The following is a 7,709-nucleotide window of genomic DNA, read 5'->3' as shown; positions in this document are numbered from 1 at the left end:
GAGTTGGGATTTGGGATGCTCAAGAGAAAGATTGTAATTGGGTTTATTGTTGGATTGCTCTCTAGTCACTAACACCAATCCCCCCAAGAGGAACTTGTGGAACTGCAACAAGAATAGGGCTTTCAGCTAATCAACTCCCAGTCAAGGCTTTTATTTAAATTTATATAAATTCTCTAATTTAATTTTCTGCCATTCAACTCAAACCTTTTTGAAAACATCTGATTAATAAAATAGCACACTTTTCTGCAACTCGTTGGGAGACGACCTGAGATTCATACTCCCAGTATTTTAATTTTAATTTCTGTGACATCCTTCTAAATTGATAAGTGGATTTCTGGTTGGTTGAGAACTATACTTGCAACGCATATTTTATAATCATTCTTAACTCGCCAATTTCCACTCGCATCAATTTTTGGCGCCGTTGCCGGGGAGTTGCAATAGAGTGCTAAAGTTATTAATTGGAATTTATTTATTTGCATTTTATTTTATTTTGCTACTATGAGCTGCTTGTTTCTTTCGTTAGATGACACGTTCGCTTCCTGATCCAAGCTTGCTAATATTCGATCCTGAGATTTAAAGAACTATTTCACGAATAAGGCAAGCTCGGCGTCGGTTAGTCCTCTCTGAGGGCGGATCTGAAACTTCACTTGAGAAAGAAACTAGCCCCCGTTCTACTGATTTAGTTGTTTTACGTTCAGGTAACATGACAGCAGCCAGGAGAGTTACTATCCAGGAGGCTAGAGCCCCTGATTTTACAATGCAACCATTTCAAGCGCATCACCCAGCGGTGGCTACAGACTTTGAAATAAGGACCGCACTGCTCAATTTGATGCCAAGTTTCATGGCTTACCTGCTCAAGAGCCTATCAAGCACCTGAGAGATTTTCAGGCAGCCTGTTCTACTGTCAAGCGTGATGGTGCAGATGAAACTTCAATTTTGCTGAAAGCTTTCCCGTTCTCTCTTGAGGGAAAGGCAAGAGAGTGGTACTACACTCAACCAGCAGCAATTGTATCCAACTGGGATACACTGAGAAGAGAATTCTTGGAAAAGTTCTTTCCAGCTGAAGTTACTGATAAACTGAGGAAAGATATTTCCATGATTGTTCAGGATGATTCTGAAACTCTTTATGAGTACTGGGAGCGCTTCAATAATCTTCTGAAAGCTTGCCCCCACCATATGATTGACAAGATAGTGTTACTCGATTATGTCACACAGGGAATGAGGCCACAAGATAAGACCACATTGGAAAGTGCTAGCAATGGGTCTATGAAAAAGTACAAGACCACTGATGAGGCATGGCAATTGATCAGTGACTTAGTTGAATCTACTAGGAATTACAGGCAGAAACAAGGCCGTTCAAAAGCCGTTGCAGAAGTATCCTCTAGCAGAGAGACTACTGCTTTAACTCAGAGTATCTGTGAAATGACCAACTTGCTGAAGCAGATGCAATTGAACCAACAACAAGTTCAGCAAGCTCAACCTTCTCCACCACAGCAAAACCAACAGTTAGTCCCACAGAGAGTTTGCAAAATCTGCGCTGATTATAGCCACTATAATGATGAATGTCCACAGCTCCAGCAGGAAGACAACACCGTGGCAGCCACACATAACTTCTATGACCGCCCCAACCAAGGGTACAATCAAGGTGGCAATTACAACCACGGATGGCAAGACAATTCTAACCAGAATTGGAGGGACAACAACAACAGAGGAGGCAGAGATAATCAGGGAAATCAGAGGTGGAATAACAACAACAACAGGCAGTAGAATCAAAATCAGCCTTACAGAGCACTTCACCTAAGGCAATCCCAAGGACCACAGAATACCCAACAACAGACCTCTCAATTTACCTATCCTTCTTCATCTGCTAATGATGACTTACTACAATCTATTGATCGGAGACAACAGACCATGGAAAATAACATTAATGCCACTCTAAATGGTCTGACCGCTACTTTACAAGCTCTTGTCTCACAGATAGGATCAATGAATAACTCCAATAACCAACCTTTGAGCTCCAATGGAATTCCCTCTCAACCATTACCCAATCCCAAGGGTGGCATTAATGCCATCACCCTGAGGTCCGGAACCACACTGCAGGAGAGGAATCAGGTGGAGACAAGCCCACCAAAACACGCCTCAGCTGAAGAGGTAGTGGAAATAGTAAATATTGAAGAGGAAGAGGACATACAGGACATGGTTGAAGAAGAAGAAATGCAACCATGAGAGGAAGCACTAAAAGGCGCAGACACTGCAGAAAATGCCACTCCTATTCCATTTCGACAACTTGCAAGGAAGCCCAGGAAGCAGCTGGAACCTGATCAAAAAATGGTAGAGATATTCAAAAAGGTTGAGGTAACTATTCCCCTTTAGAAACTATTCTTTTAGGAAGTTCCATATTTGCTTTAATGGGAGGTTTACCTGAAAAATGTAGTGACCCAGGTCCTTGTATAGTTAATTATACTATTGGTGGTGTGATAATTTCTGATTGCATGTGTGATTTAGGAGCATGTGTGAGTATAATGCCTTTGTCTATATATGATGTTTTGAGGCTCCCTCCCTTAAAAAGGTTGGTAACTTGTTTTGTGTTAGCAGATAAAAACATTATTACAGTGGTTGGAGTTGCTGAAGATGTACTAGTAGGCATTAAGGGACTCACGTTCCCTACTGATTTTTATATCCTGGAAATGCCCCAAAATGACTCAGACAAGCCATCATCAATCCTACTCGGAAGACCATTCCTGAAGACCTCAAAGTTTAAATTAGATGCTTTTTCAGGAACATACTCTTTTGAAATAGATGGCCGAGTAGTGATCTTCAATCTGAATGGAGTTATGAAGCATCCTCCAGAGGATCACTCTATCCTCAAGTGTGACATTATAGATGAAACCGTGGCTGAAGTTCACCAGGAGGAATTTGAAGAGAAGCACACAGGACAAGGTCCAAGTGTGGGGACATTCTCAGAAAAAAATGACAGTGCCTTACCACTCTTACCAGCTCCAGACAACCCAGAGCCTGAACATGATCAGAAGTTAGAATTAAAACCCCTTCCTCCATACCTCAAATATGCTTACCTTGAAGACGGGCAGAAGTTCCCGGTTATCATTGCAAAGGAACTCACTTCTCAACAGGAAGAGCAGCTATTTGGTATGCTGAGGAGGCACAAGAAGGCAATTGGTTGGAGTTTGGTAGACATAGTAGGCATCAGCCCTCAAGTTTGTGAGCATAGAATATTTTTAGAAGAGGGAGCAAAACCTGTCCGTCAACCCCAGAGAAGACTGAACCCCACTATCCTAGAGGTTGTCAAAAAGGAAGTGACCAGACTACTAGAGGCAGATATCATCTATCCCATCTCAGACAGTGAATGGGTAAGCCCAGTACAAGTGGTGCCAAAGAAGTCTGGAGTCACTGCAGTGAAGAATGAGCATGGAGAGCTCCTGACAACTAGAGTTCAGAACGCCTGGAGGGTCTGCATTGACTACAGACGCCTCAACCAAGCAACCCGTAAGGATCACTATCCTCTCCTATTCATTGATCAAATACTGGATCGCCTGTCAGGTAAATCGCATTATTATTTTTTAGATGGTTACACAGGTTATTTCCAGATTCATATAGCTCCTGAGGATAAGGAAAAGACCACTTTTACATGTCCTTTTAGGACTTATGCTTACAAGAGAATGCCCTTTGGCTTGTGTAATGCACCAGCTACTTTTCAGAGGTGCATGATGAGTCTTTTCTCTGATCTTATTGAGGACTGTATGGAGGTTTTTATGGATGATTTTAGTGTTTATGGCGATTCCTTTAGCCTTTGTTTAGATGGATTATCTAGAGTGTTAGATAGGTGTGTGAAAGAGCTGAAGATTGATGGTTTAGAAGTTATAGTAAACTCTTGTTGCAAGTATAGTTACTAAACTAAGCAATCAACCTTTCTTGCAAAAGTTTTGGTTGTCACAAGTAACAAACCCCTAAATAAATTGTTAACCGAAGTATTCAAACCTCGGGTCGTCTTCTCAAGGAACTGCAGGGAAGTATGTTCTTATTATTGGTTATGGAGATTGTAAATTTGGGGTTTCAAGAAAGAGGAACAAATATGACAAATAATTTAATTGGCAATTAAAAATAAATAAAAACTGTAAAGCAAACTTGTGGCAAGGGTGATACGTAAAAAAAATTAATTTCACGTAATTACCGGCAAGTATACCGGGTCGTATCAAGTAATAAAACTCATTAAGAGTGAGGTTGATCCCACGGAGATTGGTAGATTAAGCAAATTTAGTTAAATGGTAGATTTAGTCAAGCAAACATGGTTTTGATTTCATGAGATTTGTGATTTTTTGAACATAATTGCAAAAATTAAATGACAAGGAATCTAAAGAATTGCAATGAAGAAAGAAAATAAAAGTAACTAACTGAAACTTAAAGTACAAGAAACTTAAATAACACTAGAGATAAATTGCAAGAAAGTAAAGGTTGTAGAAATTTAAAGAGCAGAAGAGTAAATTGCAAGAACTAGAGAAACAGAATATAAATGACAAGAATAATAAATTGCAAGAATGTAGAAAGGAATTGTGTAATGGGTATTCAATCAACTAAAGAGCAAAAGAAATGAGAATTAATGATGGAAAGGATCATTAGGGATCAGAGATGCAAATTCTCATGAAATGATATTGATCAATTCCTTCTCAATCATGGGTATAGATCCATGGCAAATTGTGGGTAATTGAGTTCCAATCTCTTGGTAACTCAATTTCTCTCAACACAACCAATTGCCACTCTCGTGATCTAATTGTTCATGAGAAGAGATAAAGTTCATTTTCTAATCCAAGCCACACAACTTCCAAAATCTCAACTAAGGAAGGTTACATCTCACATACCAACCAAAGTATATTGATCAAGGAAATCATGAAAGGAAGAACTCTAAACTGAATTATGTGACTCCTTTCTCAAATTCACCACATAATTCATATAGATTAATCCCTCTCTCGATGGTGATTGAATCTATGAAGAACAAGAGTTTCCTTTTAGATAAACCACTTGAATTGAGAAGGAAAAGAAAAGTTATCAACTCATTCAAATGAGCAGAGCTCCTCCCCCTAATGAAAATGGGGTTTAGTGAATCATAGCTCCAATTTCAACAACAATTGTAAAGATGAAAATTAAACTAAGTGTAGAGAAGAATGAAGAAGAAGAAGAAGTTCTTAAAACTGTAATTCAAAATTGCAAGAAAAACAAAATAGAAAACCGGTGAGAAAATGTCTAAGTGTCCAAAAGTCTAAAAACAAGTTCAAAGTAAAAGTAAAAAAAAGTTCCCTCTAAGTATCACACTTTTCTCTATTTATACTACTCCTAAAACTCCTTCAGAGATCTTTAATTTGGGCCAGCGATGTGGGCTTTCTCTTTGTTAAATTCCTGGCTCAATGGAAGAAGTTGCTGGCGTTTGTAAGGAACAGAGGAAGCAGAGCAAGTTGTCATCAATTCTGGCCCATTGAGGGGCGTTACTGGCAAACACGCCAGTGTTGTAGCACGTTGGCAACGTGCTTGTGATTGTCCTGGGCTGGTGGCTTGGTGCTGGGTGTTGTTAGCCCAAGTTGTTACTAACAACTTGGTTCTCTTCTTCTTGACCCTACTTTCATGCTTAATGTCGCCCAGAATTTGAGTATCCATTCTCTGCTTCAATATAGACTATCATACATCATTGGAAAGCTCAGAGTGTCTTCTTTCTAATGCACTTAGAATCATCTCAATTGGATTTTTCTAGCTCAAGTTATGCTTCCTCAAAGAAGGTGAGGTCGAGCTGCCAAGTTGTTGCTGAACACGCCCCTCTCTTCCCAAGTTGGCAACGTGCCAAGCCTCCCAAGGCTGAAACATGAGGCTGGCGTTGTCCTCAAACACGCCCCCTTGTTGGCACGTTGGCAACGTGCTCGTTGCTTCCCTCCAAGGCTCATTCATGCTTCCTTGAATTTCAACCTCATTTTCTTGTTTTTGGGGCCTAAAGATGACTCTGATTCGAGCTTCCATTTCATGCTTCACTAGAGACTATTATATATGGTTGGAAAGCTCTGAATATCAGCTTTCCAACGCAACTAGAAGCACTCAATTTGAATATCTATAACTCAAGTTATGCTTGTTTGAAGGAGACAGGGTCAGGCTGCCAAAATCGCACACGTTTTTGGTGAAAACGCCCTTGTTTCCAGCGTTGTCAACGTGCTCAGATTCTGAAGCTCCAAATGAAGCCAGCTTTTGAAGCTTCAAATGAATGCCAATCCCATACTATGATATATGATTGGAAAGCTCTGGATGTCTACTTTCAAATGCCGCTGGAATCACCTCATTTGGAGCTTTGTAGCTCAAGATATACTCCATTGAAGAGAGTAAGGTCCGGCTGCCAGGGTCGCTGGAGTTGTTGCTGAACACGCCCCTATATCTCCAAGTTGGCAACGTTGGCTTCCTTTCCTGGACAGCCTCCATGCTTGGGCGTTGTCACCAAACACTCCAACTCTTCCTGGAGTTGGCAACGTGCTCGAGCCTTCCTCAAGGCTCCATGCTTGTTGCTTGGCGTTGTCATTGAACACGCCTATGTTTCCTGGCGTTGGCAACGCCAGCTTCTCCTCTTCCTGGGCCAACCTTGCTTGTGTGCGTTGCCAAGGAACATGTCCCTTGTTCCTGGCATTGGCAACGCCAGCTTCCCCTCCTCCTGGGCCAAGCCTTGCTTGTGTGCGTTGCTAAGGAACACTCCAGTAAAGCAGCACGTTGGCAACGTGCTCGAGCTTCTTCTCTAGGAAAAATCTTCTAGCTCAACGTTACCTTGAATAACGCTTCTTCATTCCCACGTTGGCAACACCCTCGAGCTCCTCCCTGGCCCAATTCCTTGCTTGCCTGCGTTGCCATCAAACACTCACCTCTTTCTCCAAGTTGGCAACGCCCAAATGTGCTCTCCAGGGCTGCCTTACATTGTTGGGCGTTGTTGATGAACACTCTAGTTGAAGTGCAAGTTGGCAACGTGCAACTCCTCTTTGTTCACTCTCCAGGGCTGCCTGGCGTTGCCTAGGAACACGCCTATGGTTCCTAGCATTGGCAACGCCAGCAATTCCTCTTCTTCTTGCCCAACTTGCTTCTTGAGTTGTTGCCAAGCACTCCAATGTAACTCCAAGTTAGCAACGTGCATAGTTCTCACAGGAGACCACTTTCTTGCAAGGTTGTTTGTGCTCTTCCTCAAGTAAGGCTTCATTGGCGTTGCCAACTTGAATCCCAAGTTAGCAACGTGCACATTGCTATTCTTGAAGGAGTTGTTAGCCACTTGCTTGCTTCATTCTTGCTTCAATGCTTTATTGTTTCATCACCTATCATTGACAAGGAAAATTGCTTCAAAGTCTTACCAATTCATGCAATCAATTTCATGAGATTCATTCATACTCATTCATTTATGCATTCCTTGAATCATTTGCATGAATTTAGCTACAATTAACATGGTCCTTGGTATTCTTATGTATGAAAACAAAACTCATAAGAACACTTGTTTAATTCAAAGAAAAATGAGTGAAACTAAGCTAAAACTAACTAAATAGACTAGCTAATGTAGCAAATATGCGAATGCATCAATACTCAATTCATAAGAGAAGAGAGGTAATAGGATAATATTATCATTATATTAGTATTAGAAGCTTCTTGAATGATATTATAAGGTTACCTGGTCAGTTTTAGTTAAAAAC

Source organism: Arachis ipaensis, chromosome B01, assembly GCF_000816755.2.
Source record: "Arachis ipaensis cultivar K30076 chromosome B01, Araip1.1, whole genome shotgun sequence".
Classification (NCBI taxonomy): Eukaryota; Viridiplantae; Streptophyta; class Magnoliopsida; order Fabales; family Fabaceae; genus Arachis; species Arachis ipaensis.
The sequence above is the reverse complement of the archived record's forward strand: the minus strand, read 5'-3'. Positions refer to the sequence as shown.